The sequence below is a fragment of the Eschrichtius robustus genome, chromosome 21 (genome assembly GCF_028021215.1).
Source record: "Eschrichtius robustus isolate mEscRob2 chromosome 21, mEscRob2.pri, whole genome shotgun sequence".
Lineage (NCBI taxonomy): Eukaryota > Metazoa > Chordata > Mammalia > Artiodactyla > Eschrichtiidae > Eschrichtius > Eschrichtius robustus.
Window position 1 is genome coordinate 35,034,231 of NC_090844.1, and position 15,855 is coordinate 35,050,085.

A 15,855-nucleotide genomic window follows, 5' to 3' on the forward strand; every position below is an offset into this window, starting at 1 on the left:
GTCATGAATTCTACTCTGAAATGTCTCTGGAATCTGTCACATTTTCCATCCTCACTGTCAAATATCATTGCAATAATTTTTAAGCTTTTCTTTTCCCTGCTTTTTCCCCAGTTCCAGGTAGTTTTGTGGTAAGAATCTTTGCTGCAAGGAGTTTTGCTGCACAACTAATTGGCCGTAAGACAATTTTATTGTAAAAGATAAGAAGGACATAATAAAAAAAGATTAAAAGGACATAATGACACATGAAAAATTAATAACAAAAATTTTTAAAGATTTTATTGTAAAAAATGAAAACACAAAAAAATATTTGACTACCTTTAAAATGTGTAGATTCAGGGTTATAGTTGTTTTGGGGTATATCTTAGAGAAAGTGATGATACTTTCTTTCTCAGTGTTGATCATTAAGGATTCAGGATCTAATGTCAGACGTAAATTCTTTATGATATAAAAAAATTTGCTGCAAGTCTCTCCAGATTTCCCTGGAAGTAAAACAAACAGACAGGGACACTGTTATTTTTCATCAGTATATGGAACATATGTAACCGCTGGAACATATCTGGGCTATATTGAAATGTTCCATCACATGCCTAGTCCGTATATTCCGCCAAATCAAGGAAGCCACATTCTGTGCCAAATACCAAAATTCCATCTACATCATGTTCTCCATTATCAAATGGCAAAAAAATTCACATTTTCAAGAACCTTACACTCATTGGGAATCACATAACTATTTCTTTTGAGTGGGTAGGAGGACCTTGATGCTTCTTTTGCCTCCAACCTCTAATATTGTTAGTATTGATAAATTTTGTTAAAAGTGCAGGAGAGAACAAGCGGTATATCTAAATCAGCCAAAGAATGGATCATTAATGCTCTTGAAGACTGTTGTGAATTACTAGGTGCATCTTTTATATTGTCTTTAATGGCACTGACACCAAACTGTCAACCAGCTGGTTTATCTTTTAGAGCAAAACTGTCCTACAGCCAGATAGTTGTGCAATGAAACTGCTTGCAGCAAAGCCGTTTATGGCAAAAATACCAGACGTGCTTTCCCGAACCCCGCTGCATTCTTTATGTTGTGTATATATTTACATGCAAACAAATGGTATAACCATCTCTCTTGTTCCTGTGATTTTCTATTGTCTGATGAGATTCAAAGCTCTTACGGTGGCACCTTCCAGAGCTGGGCCCTTGTTTATCCCTTCAACCTCAGTTTTGATAATATCAAACCCCATTCAGACCCCACTCATTCATTCATGAATTTCACAAATTTTTATTGAACACCTGTAATATTCTGAGTGTTATTCTAGGTTCTGAGGACACATTAGTGAACAAAACGGACAAAAATGTCTACCTTTCTGGAGCTTATATTCTGGGGATGGGTTGTAGGTGGCAAATAATAAACTAAATAGGTAGAATATAGAGTGTTTGATAGTTATATGTGATATGAGAAAATAAAAAATAAGAGGAGAGGGTGTAAGAGGAGGGATGGCAATTTTCTGTAAGAGGATTAGGAAGGCCTACGGAGAAGGGTCATTGAATAAAAACTGGAGGGGGAGAGAAGTGTGTCTCGGGGAGGCTGGGGGGAGTGCTAGGCTCCCGGGGGTGGTGGGGAGTGGGCAGTCAGGGAGTAGAAGGAGGTAGGAGGGATGGGGGGGGGGGTCAGATCATTCAGGGCCTTGGTCGGCCACAGTGAGGACTTCAGCTTTTACTCAGTGAAATGGGGGTCATGGGGGTTTTTGAGCTGGAGAATTACATGATCTGTCTCACCATATATGCGGATCGATCGCCCTGTCCGCTCTGCTGAGAATAGATTGAAGTGGGGCAGCCCTGCGAGAGATGATGGTGGCTTGGATGAAGGTGGAAACAACAGAGCTGGTAAGACGTGATTGGGTTCTGGATCCTTTCAGTGGAGCCAAAAGGATTTGCTGACACTTTGGAGAGAGGATTACAGAGAGGATTCAATCGTGACTCCTAGGCATGTGGCTTGAGCAACTAAAGGATGCGGCTGCCATGACTAAGAAGAGGCAGACCATGGGAGGGGCCAATGGAGGAGGTGGAGAGGGTAAGAAGTTCAGCTTGGGGGGTATTAGGTTTGAGATGCATGTTGAAGAGGCAGCTTGAGATGCGCCCCCTTCACACCCGGGAATAGCAGTGCTCTCACCTTTCCCTCCTTACCTCATTCTTTCGTGTTTATGTGGGTTTTGCACTTGCTTAAATGCACGTTCCTTTTGGCCTCCACTTTACCTCTTATTGCATTGCATTGTAATCATTGTTTTATCTTTTCTCTTCCTTTCATCATACTGTCCTGCTACTCATCCTCAGCATAATGCCTGATACAAAATAATCAAGAAAACTCTATCGAATAATTCAGACCTATTGGGGCCATAATCTCCTATGTTCAGTTGTTAGATTTCTTGATATATGTTGCTATTTTTTTCTCTCCCACAAAAAGAGCTGTTTGGCACACATTGTTTTAATCAATGTGAATTAAATTCTATTTTTGTTGGTGTGCTTTTTTTCATATTCCCTTGGGCATGCGATTTATCAAGCATGAGTAGTATCTGGCACACAGAGTCTCTAATAGCTTCCTTTTATTATTAGATCAATGATTGAATTCTTGAGAAAGGAACTATCTGGAAAGAGAATGCCCCAATTCCTTGAAAATGGTGCTAAAGAGAAGACATGGCAGTATAAACAATGAACAGTGAAGTTGCTTTGGGGGCACTTGAAACCTTATTTATGCAAACTTGGAAGCATTTTAAAGTATTTTTTCAGCAGCCAGTGAGTTAGTTATGATAGTTTGGCCTCTGAATATTGGATGCATTTATCGTGTCTTTCTTTAGTGTTTGGCATATTTTAAAAGAAACATGAAGTAAACAACTAATTTTGACAAACAAATTCTCACCCACACCTCTCCACCTTCACCAGCTCACCAGTCCCTCTCTGCAATCAGTTAACAGCTATTTTCCTCATATTTTTTCAGGACTAAGCCTTCATAATTTATATTTATGTCTATCCTTTTTTTTTTTTTTTACATAAATGGGCCCCTACTGCGTTATCTTTTCTGTCACATAGTTTTCTTTCACTTAACATATCTTAAGCATGCTTAAAAAGTTATAGCATGTAAAATAGCTAATACATATCAGTATACTTTTTTCTCGTTAATACCTCCATAACATCCCACTGTATAGTTGGGCTATAACCTAATTTAAAACATCCTACTGTTGAGTATTCACGGTTAGACATTTACTGTTGCAATAAAAAATGCTACAGTGAACAACTTTGTGTATGTACACACATATATATACCTATATATACAGATACATTAGCATTAAGTACAATAGGTATTTGTATGTATACATATTACTATATGTATTTGTATGTATATGTATATATAGGTATATATGTGTATACATACACAAAGCTGTTCGTATACAGGCTTCATGCTAATTATCTGTAGGGTACTTTTCAAAAGGGCATTTGCTGTTATAATTTTTGACATATAATTGACAAGTCTGAGAAACCCAGCAGGATACACTGGTGTCCACAAACGCAGGCTGCACAAAATTTAATCAGGACCCAGGTTTCCATTATCAAAGCCTCATTAACCAAGCCATCCGCACTCATTTCGAGATTGCTGGCTGGCCAAAAAAGCAAGTAGCAGATGTTGACCTTGCAGAGGTTCACTTAATAGAGTTGAACTTGATTCAGATTCAGTCACTGCTTCCGCAGCCATCGGGTGGGCCAGTAGTACCGCAGAGGTGAGGTCGTGGTGTGCACTGCCAGCTTGACGTGCAGGCGTGACTCACACCTTTGCCGTGAAAGGCTCCACTGTGTGTTTGATCCTGGGTGGAGTGGGGACGTGACTCACCTGCTGACTCAGCCCCCCAGCGCCTCCCAGACCTGCTGATGGAGCTTCCATGTGGGGCGTTAACTCCGTCCCACCCTGCTCTCCAGCAAGTTGGTAAAGAGAGTTGCAGCCTAGGATGGCCTTTGGCTGGGCAGAATGCAGCTTGTCCTTGGGGTTCTCCATCCCCACCTCCTGCCCTCCACCCAACTACCCAGCTCCCTAACGTCACTTTAAACGCAAAGGGGTCTTTTAAGTATAAACCAACAAGTGTGGATGGGTAATATTGTGACTACACATTTCAGTTCAGTCTACGTGCTTAATTACAGGGCTATAATTTATCTGTAAATCAATCCGCCAGCGTAAGTGCAGTTCGAGCCTCATCCCTCCTAAGCAGGGAGATGGTAGCTTCACAGCCTGGGGGAGCGGACCTCATGTTTTGGGTGGGTTCTTTGTCCTCTGCTAAAGCCCCATGCTTCCCCTACCCCTTCCAGAGTCACTTCTGCACATGCTCTGGTTGACAGGGTTATGAAAGGTACAAGATAAATTCCGTGCTACCAATTGTTGGTCTTTTGGTTTATTCTTTTGCTTTCTCCTTCCTTTCAGGAGATGCCGCTGCTTCTCCCCAAATTTTCCCTTTTTCCTCATGCTCCTTGTGGTGTCAGCATCTGCATTAAATCAATGTCTGGTTTATGTTTGTTCAGATTTTTCTGTCTCGCAAGAGATTTTTCTGGGACTGGCTTTTTTCATGGCGGGAGAGGCTATTTCTCGGCCATTCAGGAAACGTCATTAGTGGGTCAGGAAAGACCGGCTTTTAGGCACAATCATCAGAGAGAGTGCTCCCTAGACACACACACACACACACACACACACACACCATAAAACGAGCCCTCTCTATGCTAAATACCATTTCTGCAATTTAAAAACCACTTGAGACTGGCAGAAAGGTCCCCTCAACACCTTCCCTGAATCCTGCACTGCGTGCTCAGGCCGTCCTGCCCTGTGGTTTGGGGTGTTAGCAGATGGGAGGGATGGAGCAGATGTGCTTGAGTAGAAGTGAAGCCGGAGGGAGCATGTTTGTTTCATCATCTGGGTAGAGTGTTGTCACAGGTGGGGCTGGAAGAAGACGGCTGTGATCCTGTCCCTTGGGTGATGCTTATTCTGAGCCATGGCTTTAATTTTAGCTGCCTTTCCTAAATTCTTCCAAATTGGCCAGTTAAAAGCACAATATACCATTTGCAGGAAGTATTTTTTATTTCATCCTCACCTCTTCAATCCATGCTCTGAAAGTGTAGCTTGTCAAGGAGAACCAAGGGCACAGATGTGCTACATCTCAACACATATTGACACTCACTGCCACATGGAAGCTCAGTTTAGGGGAAGGAGATCTGAGCAGGAGACAGGATCTTAGAAGGAGCCCCAGACTGTGGCCTTGAGGAGGTGAGTTAACCTCTCCTGCCCGCCACCCACCCTGCCCCAGGCGCAGTCATCTGAAGGCAGGAGGCCAGCTCAGGCCTCTCACAGCCCCTTCTATCTCTACGATCCAAGCACTTAGTTAATTTGTTATTGCACTAGTCCTCCCAAGAAAAAGAAGGAAGTACAAATCAGTGATTACCCAAGTCCCGTGAGGTAAAGAAGATTACATTAATGGAAAATCTGCTGTAAGTCAAATGATGTAAGTCAGACCAGATGACTGTCCAAGCCCTGGGATTCCTTGAGTACATTACTTTTACTCAGAAACAATGGCACAAGAGAGGGAATATGAGGTCATGTAAAATGTGCTCAGCACAGGGCCGAGAACACAGTCAGGCAACAAGAAGTGAGAGCTGCTATTAAAAATAATAATAGTTTTGTTGTTAACTTTTAAAAAAATTAATTTATTTATTATTTTTGGCTGCATTGGGTCTTCATTGCTGGGTCTTCGTTGCTGCACGCGGGCTTTCTCTAGTTGCAGTGAGTGGGGGCTACTCTTTGTTGTGGTGCGTGAGCTTCTCATTGCAGTGGCTTCCCTTGTGGAGCACGGGCTCTAGGCACACGGGCTTCAGTAGTTGTGGCATGCGGGCTCAGTAGTTGTGGCTCACGGGGTCTAGAATGCAGGCTCAGTAGTTGTGGTGCACGGGCTTAGTTGCTCCGTGGCATGTGGGATCTTCCCGGATCAGGGCTCGAACCCGTGTCCCCTGCATTTGCAGGCGGATTCTCAACCACTGTGCCACCAGGAAAGTCCCTGTTGTTAACTTTTTATAGAAAGTTCCTAATGTGATGTCATAGTCACGTATATTATCTGTCTATATAGTTTCCACTGAGCAAACAGGAATATACTTTTAATTTAATATTGTATAGTATCTCTCCGTGAAAGATGCCTCATTTGAACTCCTAAATCATGGACTAATTTTACTACAACAAATAAAAAGTTTAGGGACACATTTACTCAGGAGAACAGGACAGTCTAGTAAGAAGAGTATGAGCTTCGGGGCTGTCTGGAGTTCTTCTTGGTTGCACAAATTAAGGACCTTGTAGTTAGACATGGTGCCGCCTTTGAAATAGACAATCCTGGGGTGTTACTCGGCACACAAAGCCTCAGTTTGTTCCTGATCTAATGCAGGGCATCTGCCTGTGAGATGCATGACCAAATCCACCCGTGCACCCCTTCACCAGGTGAGATGCATAATCAAATCTTAAGGTGACCATCCACCTGTGCTCCTTCACCAGGTGAGATGCATAATCAAATCTTAAAATGAACAACCACCTTCACCAGGTGGTTGATCTACAACGTCAAAGGATGTGAAAGTCTTGGCTTGGTTTGTGCCTCAACCCAAAGGTGTAGAATACTGAATTTGATCCCGACTCTTCAGAAGCAAGATGCTTTCCATCTTGGTGGTCTCTCCCAGTCTGCCCAGCACTGTATAGCTGCCACCTCCCTGCCAAAGTGACCTGCCAGCGTCAGGCTTGGCCCAGGTGAGGATGCTTGCCATCCACTTGGAGCTCTGTACTCAAGCAAGCGGGCTCTGGAGCTGGTTCCCTGCCCCGGGCCTGTGGTGCAGGCTACAAGGGGCAGAGCCGATGCTTCTGTGATGCTCATGGAGGTGACAGCCACGGGGCCCTCCTCAGTCCTCACCCAGGGGGAGTCTGTCTGTCCTGCCTTGTCCTGGGGGTTCACTTTGGCCACCTGAGGCCATCACAAACTCACCCAGTACCTGCTAGTCTCTTCCTCCAGGGCAGGTACCATTGCTGTAAGAGCTCCTATCTTCCCAGTGTCTGTCCTTGACCCCCAAAGGCTGGTCCTTGAGCCAACTCTCTGATTCTGAGAACCACGGCTTCCTCATGGCCCCAGGAGCTCCCCCAGGCGGATCCCATTCTGAACTAAACTTCTGGACTTGTGATTCAGGCCCTCCCCGACAGCTCTGCATGGTCTGGCCCCAGCCCCCTCTGTACACACACCTCCTTACCCTCTGCCCTCACTCCAGGCCCACTGGCCTTCCTCCTCATCCCACGGGGACCAGTTAAACTTGATCCTAGTTTTGATCCTTTGCAGTAGCTGAGCCTCTGCCCGATGTGCTCTTCCCGCCTAATTTTACATGAGTTGCTCCTTCTTATCGTGCAGATCTCAGCTCATATGTCACTTTTTCAAAAAGACCTTCCCTGATGACCCCAGTCTCTTTCTCATCACCCTTTTAAAAATCTTTCCAGAGCATTTACCAGTAACTGACACTTTCATATTTTCATTATCATGTGTGTCTTTGTCTGTCTCTGGCCTTACAATTTAAGCTCCATGAGAGCAGGACGTCATCTGCTCAGCCTGTGCTACATCCCAGCACCTGGGACGTCTCTTGGCATGTGGAACTGCTCAGCAAACGTTTAGGAAATGAATGAGTGTTAACCCCACCCTGGGTGGAGGGAGGCCAGAGACCCCCACCCTGCTCATCCCCTCCTTGGCCGCCGCATGGCCACCTCAGCTCACAGCCCCTACCCCGCTGGGCCTGCCTAACACCTGCAGGTTTAGGCTGCACAGTGTAAAAAGATGTCCTGCACTTTGTCACAAAAGCACCACTGTTCTCCTTTTTAAAACAAAATTCAAACACAGCAATAAAAGATCGAGCCTTATACTATATACTCATTTCTTTAACACATGGTTAAAATTCTCCTTTCTAACTTTTAAAAGTTGGTTTATCACGAATAAAGCAAAATCACATTCCAGGGCATCCTCCATACTCTCCCTCTCTGCCCGCCCCCCCTCCCTTGGCAGAGCCTGAGGGCCCCCATGTAGCGCGGAGCTGGAGCAGAGACACGGGGAGAAGAGCTGGAGGGTGAGGCGGAGGCACTGCTCACCCAGCGGGATGGGCTCCGAGCATGTGTGCCAGGCTGGGTGCAAATGCTGGGAAACAGAACCGTCCCCCGTGAGGGCGGTAATGGATGACAAGCTGGGTTTGCCTGAACCAATGAGAGAAACTGCACGGCCACACTTGAACGAGAGGTTTAGCTGAGAACTGCTTGAAAACAGGCTGGAAAGCCAGGCTGCCAGGCTGCCCTAAGGGGCGTCGAATCTCACTTGGATGCTCCAACCATACAGCCCACACATCCAGGACCACCCTGGTCTGGAGTAGGGAGTAAGGTGTAGACAGTGCATAGAGAGTGTCAAGGGGAACCAGAAACTAGATTCAGGAACCTTCAGATGAAATCCAAAGCATGTACTGAAGTCTTATCTGTAATTCTAATTCCTAACAATGGTATAAACTTCGCACCCTATGGGGCATTTTCTCTACATTACCTTGCTGACCCTTATAACAATCTCATATAGGAGGCAGAGCAAATAATATCACCCTTACAGTCGAGAAAATGGAAACTCTGAGTGGTTAAGAAATTGACCACAATGTCATAGGTGTTGTCAGATTCTCTTGTGGGTTCAGTAGGTTCAACTGAGTCTAAGAAACCACTTTTCCTAAGTTTTAACTCTGAGTAACTTATATTAGCCTAAAGACCTTGCCATTAAAATGGTAATTATTCATTTTATAAAAAGAATCTTAATTTATCAAAAGAATATATGACTTGTTTAAATAACAAACTCCTTTAAATGTAGGCTAAAACGTTTTAAAATATCTTTATTGATGTATGTGCACTGGTGCATTTAAATGATCAGATTTATTGTATAAATTAAATAGGCAAACTAGAATATGTAAGGAATTCCTATAAATCAATAAGACAAAGCAAACAAAATAAAAATGGACAAAAACTTTTACCAGCTGAGTCATGGAAAAGGAGGCCCAGAAGCCACACAAATACCTGCTTGAGAAGGAGAGCTAGTCCCCCTCCCCCCTTCCTCCTGGACACATAGTTGCCCAGCCAGGGACCATGACTCCCAGCGCCTCCTAAGGACGCGCCTAACTTTTGCCAATGGAACGTGAGTTGAAGGAGTGTGTACAGCTTCTGCCTTATTTGCCTGTAAGACAATTGCTTTCTCAGAAACTCTGTAATTTTTTCCCAAAAGTCAGTGTGTGACAACTACCCAACTTCAACCATGGGGACGAGGAGGATGACCTAAGGGATGGCAGTGTGACAAAGGGAAGGATCCCTGAATACCAGCCCGACCGCCCAATGCAAGGTGGTTACGCAAGAGAGAACTACTGTACTTGGGGCCTCTTTGTTACATCAGCTTAGCTTTACCCTAACTAATACAATGTTCAACCTAACTAGTAATTGGGAAATGCAGGTTAAAATGAGATGTCATCTCATGCCCTAAAGATGGCAACATTTTAAAAGTCTGATGATACTAAAAATCGGCAAGATTATGGGAAATGAGAAACCTGCATATAGTTCTGCCAGGAGTGTAAATTGGTATAACCACTTGGAGAACAATTTGTCAATATTACTGAAGTGGAAAATGAGCTCCCTACAGTCTGTTCACTTCAATTCTAGGGGCAGTAAACTTGCATATGGAGACTGTCTGTAGGGTGATTCCAACATCACTTTTATTAGCAAAATCGAAAACAACCTGAAAGTCCATTAATAAGGGGATAGATAAATAAGTTGTGATATTTTCACATAACTGAGCACAATCAGCACTTCAAATGGATGCACTGCCTCTACATGCATCAATATGAATAAATTTCAAAAACATAATATTGGAGAGAAAAGAAAGTTGAAGACTATGTACAATATGATAGCACTAGGTAAAATTCAGAGTAGGCAAAGCATAACGATGTACTGCTTTGACTACATATATATATGGTGAAAGTATAAAAGTGTAATCTAGAAGAATACATACCAGATTCTTGAGATGGTTGTCTCTGGGGAAGGAAGGTAAGATAGGTCTGTGGAGAGAAACAAGGACGGTTTCAACATTATTCACAACGTTTTATTTCTTTTGTGAAAAGATGTCATGCAAAAATTGTTAACATTTGTTTATTATGGCTGTTGGGTCAGCTCAGTGGTGAGCTGCAACTGGATCACCCCGGGAAGGGTAGATTGTGTGCAGGTCCTCCCAGCTCCCCATTCAGTGATATCACCATGATAGCTGGAAGTATTCACACCAATTCACAGAAATCAGCAAGTCCTACAAATCAGAGCTTTGTTTTCCTCTTGAGAGTTGGTTGTTAACATTGACCACCGGGTACCTACTAAATTAATCTTGGAACTTTTAAATATTTTTTAAACTTTTCAAAATATAAAAATTAAAATTCTGTATCTAATTTTTCAGGATTATGCTTTTTGCACAAAGCATCCTGAAGGTGTGTCTTGCTGGTGATGAAAAAATAAAGCATCTCTCAGAAAGAGCCAACCAAAGGTCAGGCTTTTGAGAAAACCTGGTTCATTTGGGTTGGGAGAAAACTTTGGACCTTCTACTTATTACACATTTTCAACGGCTAATGTCTTCAAATCATATATGACATTCCCTATGTGATAAGAAGCTTCCTGCCTCTTTTCTAAGAAGAAAACGTCTTTCACAGCTGCTAGAATGCCTACATTTACCTCCAAACTCCAGGTGTCGACACAAGTTTGAATCCTACTTGTGTAAAAATAAATCTGGTTTAAAGGGTTTACAATGTGGCCTTGAGACCCCACCTGGTTTGAGCCAGCCTCTGCGTCCGTCACCTTGGGAAATGGGAATCACATCCTCTGCACCCCACATCGGGACAAGTGGCCACATAACGAGGGAGGACTGCGGGAAGGGTGTTTGACTTCAGTTCTGTCATTAAGATTCTGGGCTTTTGATCTTCTAATCGTAGTACCAGGTGACAAAGGTGACTTATTCCTCATTAATCACACACAAATCAATCCTTGGAATGATTATTTTAAAATAATTTTCCATTTTTGTTATTAAAATGTAAAACATTAAATGCAGAAAATAAAATCATCCATTCATAATTTCATGACCTAGAGATAACAACCGTTAATAGTTCAATAAATAACTTTTCAGATTATTTTGTCTATTTACTTTTTTTTCTAAAATAATATTAAACTATATACACCGCTTTAACTAGCCTTTTTCACTTAAGACTCTACCGTTAACTTATTTCCGTGTCATTACATTTTTTTCAGATGTGTTTTTTTATAGCTATATAGCTTTATATAACTGTAATCAAATTTATTTCACCCATTCTCCCATTGTTAAATATTTGGATCATTTGTTATTCTTCCATATAAATAAGCATAGTTTAAAAAAATGAGTAGAAAAGAAAAATTAACAAAATTCATCTTCACTTCCATAGCTGATGACTTGGGGCAAGGTAATTAACTTTTCCTGAATCAGTTCATTTTTCTCTGAAATAACGGTGTTAATTCCCAAGTCGTAGAGTCATGGCTGCTGCATTTCCTGACTCTACAGAGGTTTTCCTGCTGTGTGTCCAACCTTGTCAGCTACTGAACTCTTCTGACTGAGGTTGGTTGGCTGACTCATCAGCTAGGGGGGCCCAGAAGGGGAGGAGAAGGCTCAGGGTTTGGTGAGCTGGGTGCTCAGGGAGCCTTGGCTCCATCTTCACCCCGTTACCCTCACCTCTGGGCCTCCCTGAAGGAAGGACTTCTTGCCGCTGCTGCGTACTCTCAGCAGACAGCCTTCCGCTGCCGGCCGTCAGGGTTACTCGGCTGCAAAGAGCTACCTCATTCAAGGTCCAGCCTTTCCCAGGGCAGCCCATACCCAGTGACTGACAGGGGGGTGCATGACAGCCAACCATCTGGCCCACCCCAGGACGGCTCGGACAGGTGATGTTCGCTCCAAAGCTCCCTGGGGGCGGGGGGGGGGTCGAGGCTGCTGAGGCTTGGCTGCCCTCCTCCTCCCGCAGGCACTGAGCGCGTTCCCCAGTGAACACCCAGTCTGCTTCCTGGAGAACCCACCCCGTGAAGCTGGTACCAGGACAGGTGTGACAAAAATAATGTGGGGTTTGGAACTGGTTCACTTGCTACCTGACTTACATCTCACTGGTGCTGAGTCAAGCACGAATAGCCCCTGCCACGAAGCGGCTCTTGGTAGTGGGTTGACGAGTGTCCCCAGAGATTCACGTCCACCCAGAACCTCAGAATAGGACCTTACTTGGAAATAGGGTCTTTGCAGATGTAATTAGCTAAGGACCTCAAAATAAGATTTAGGATTGGCCTTAAATCCAATTATGGCATCCTTGCCAAGGGGAAGCGGGGAAACCTACAGACAGAGAGATGTAGGGAAGAAGGCGTGTGAAGATGGAGGCAGAGACTGGAGCGATGTAGCCACAGCCAAGGAGCGCCAGGAGCACCAGAAACGGGAAGAGGCGAGGAGAGTTCTTCCCTCAGGGCTTCAGAGGGAGCCCGCTCTGCTGACTCCTTGATCTCAGACTTCTGGTCCCCGGTACCAGGGGACAACACATGACTGTTGTTTAAGCCACCCAGTTTGTCATGGCGGCCCAGGGAAACTAATGCCCGGTCTAGTCGTTAAAACTTTTGCCAGTGACCAGTTGAGAGGGTGGAAGGAAATGCTGGTGTAAAGTGCCAGATGTGTGAAAAGTTTGGAGGAAACAGCAACTCTAATGACAGTGGAATTCAACAGCTATTACTATGGCAAAGTCGACACTCGTCATGAAAAACTGCGAGCGGTTTACGGTGATGGAGAGTCAATGTGGAGGCCAGAGGCCCTCCTTACAACAGCAACGAGGGTCTCACCTCCCAGAGGGAGAAGGCAGAGAAAGATGACCACCAGGCAGGCTCAGGACCTAACCGTCGGAACAGCAGAACCAAAGAAGGGGAAGCGTCCAGCCAAGGACCTCTGGGATGGTTTCAGCTCCCCCTTCAGTCTTGAAACTCCTAATTCCCCAAACCCTCTGGGCCTGCAGAAGCAAGCCACCCTCCCTATAAAGAGCGGCCCTCCTGCCCCCTCACCGCCGCCTTGCAGGCAGTGCAAAGACCTCCACCCACAAGACTCGTGTCGCATCAGGACCTGCTCCCACCCACCTCTTGACCCTAGTCCTATAACTGGGGTTAAGCTTCAGCGTAACTCAGCCCTGAGGATATGGCATGAGCCTGCGTGTCTCACTCCTCTGCGGTTTCACTGGACCACAGCTCTCGGGAGTGGCCCCGGAGAGACTCCCTACAAACCTCCCTTCCAGCGCTGTCTCTGTCTCAGGACATGATCCGGGAAACCCTACCTAAGAGAGTAAGCACTGCCGTCGTCCATGGAGTCTGGCTACTCGCATACAACTTCATGTTTTTAAATAAGTTTCTATGTATTAAGAAAGGAAATTGGGAAGAAAGGGGGTGAAACTGACACCCCTGAATCCGCCAGCAGATGGACAGCTCCGAGAGCCCCATAACTGGCGTCTCCATCCTCTGTGCTACAGGTCAGTTTATCAGTGAATTGAAGAACACCTGACCTATAAAAGCTCTGTGTGCACTTACAGTTTGCTGATTGAAAGCCTGCTTGACACTAAAAGCAGGCTTTGCGCACCAAAGCCTTCTTGCATGTTGGAAACAAAGGGCTCTCAGGAGAGTTCGGGTTTACAAAGGCACATTCGTGCTTGGAGATTTATGGGTTTAGTTTTTTCAATTAGGTCATCTCATCTCTAGGTTGTAGATCAGGAGCACTGAGAACACGCAGGTAAGGTCCTGGAACATTTATTGGGATTGATGACCATTTCTCGGGTACCTGGGAACCACTCCAAGGGAGGAACTGGATTTAAAGTCCAGGCGACAAACGAACAAACAAACAAACAAAAACCCCTGCTTTTGGGACTTCCCTGGCAGTCCAGTGGTTAAGATTCTGCAATTCCAAGGCAGGGGACACGGGTTCAATCCCTGGTCAAGGAACTAAGATCCCACATGCCGCGCATTGTGGCCAAAAAATAAAAAATAAATAAATAAATTGGACCTCATCACAATTTAAATAAATAAATAAATAAATAAATAAAGTCCAGGCGCCGTGCACTGTGCTGTCCCCAGTAAGACTATCTGGGACTGGATGGAGAGAGTTAAATAATTTCTTAACACATCAGAAAGCAAATTCTGATGGTGATATGACCCTGAGGAGAGCTAGCAGTGATGCTTCTACTTTAAGCTGAAAGGCTCTGGCGGCCTTGAAGTCCGGTTAAGGAAGCACAGAGGTGCTGGCACAAAAGAAGCTTAAGAGTTCAGGCAAAAGGGCTTCGTTCTGTGAAACCACCAAGAAGGTTAATAAACGACCCAGAGAATGGGAGAAAATAATTGCAAATCCCTTATCTGATGAGGGACAGGTGTTAAGAATATACAAAGAACTCTTGGAACTCAATAATAAAGAAATAAACAACCTAATTAAAAATGAGCAGTCTTTGAATAGATATTTCTCCAAAGGAGATATACAAATGGCCAATAAAGATGCTTAACATCATTAGCCATTAAGAAAATGCAAATCAAAACCATTAAGGATGCTAGGATCAAGAAATATAATTACAAATGTCAGTGAGGATGGGAGAAATTGGGAGCCCTGTGCATTGCTGATGAAAACGTAAAATGGTGCAGCTGTTCAGGAAAACAGTTTGCAGTTCGTCAAAAGGTTAAACATAGGGCTACCACACGACCCAGCAATCCCCTCCTCAGTATATAATCAAGAGACATGAGGGACTTCCCTGGTGGTCCAGTGGCTGGGACTTCGTCTTCCAATGCAGGGGGTGTGGATTCGATCCCTGGTCGGTGAACTAGGATCCCACATGCCTCTCCGCCAAAAAACCAAAACATAAAACAGTAGCAATATTGTAACAAATTCAATAAACACTTTAAAAATGGTTTAAAAAAAAAAAGAGAAATGAAAGTGTATGTCTACACAAAAACCTATACACAACGTTCCTAGTAGTCCCAAAGTGAAAACAACCTAAATATCCATCATCCAATGAATGGATAAGCAACATGTGGTCCATCCATACAAAGGAATATTATTCAGCCACAAAAAATTTATGAAGTACTGATACACGCTACAGCACCCGTGAGCCTTGAAAACATATGCTAGGTGAAAGAAGGCAGTCGCAAAAGACAACATATCATACGATTCCATTTCTAGGAAATGTCCAGAATGGGCAAATCTAATGAGACAGAAAGTGGATTAGTGGTTGCCTCGGGCTGGGGGTTGGTTCATAGGGAGAGACTGTTAATGGGTACAGGGGTTGTTTCTGAGGTGACAGAAATGTTTTAGATTTAGACAGTGATGATGCTTGCACAATTCTTTCAATATGTTAAAGTCATTGAATTGAATTGCACACTTTAAATGGGTGGATTTTATGGCATATGAATTATATCTAAATAAAGATATTAAAAAAATTTAATGAACTTCATTCCATTAAGACTGCCCTATCCATTTCTTCTGCGAGGAGAAAAGGAGCTATTGAATCTTAGTCTCCTGGGAAAGTCTGCCTGTCATTCTACAGCTGAGGTTTTAGTTCCTCGGTGTATATTTTCCATGCAGGCTAGAACTATATATGTATGACAACTTCCCAATCAGAAAATTTACAAGGATGGGAAATTAATTTGAAAAAGCCTTTTCAGGGCTGTTGCTTGGCTCGGTGGTACCTTTGCTGCAGCAGGAA

At 44.0% G+C, this 15,855-nt stretch overlaps 1 long non-coding RNA gene across 1 annotated transcript in view; it reads right to left on the bottom strand.

Moving 5' to 3' along the window:
- Positions 1-387: 387 nt before the first annotated feature.
- LOC137756004 (uncharacterized) overlaps positions 388-15,855 on the bottom strand; it is a 74,758-nt gene continuing 59,290 nt past the window's right edge. Inside the window, exons 3-4 of the long non-coding RNA XR_011072146.1 lie at positions 10,107-10,152; positions 388-479 (exon numbers count right to left, since the gene is read on the bottom strand). This is a non-coding gene — a long non-coding RNA (uncharacterized lncRNA). The remainder of the gene's footprint in view (positions 480-10,106; positions 10,153-15,855) is intronic.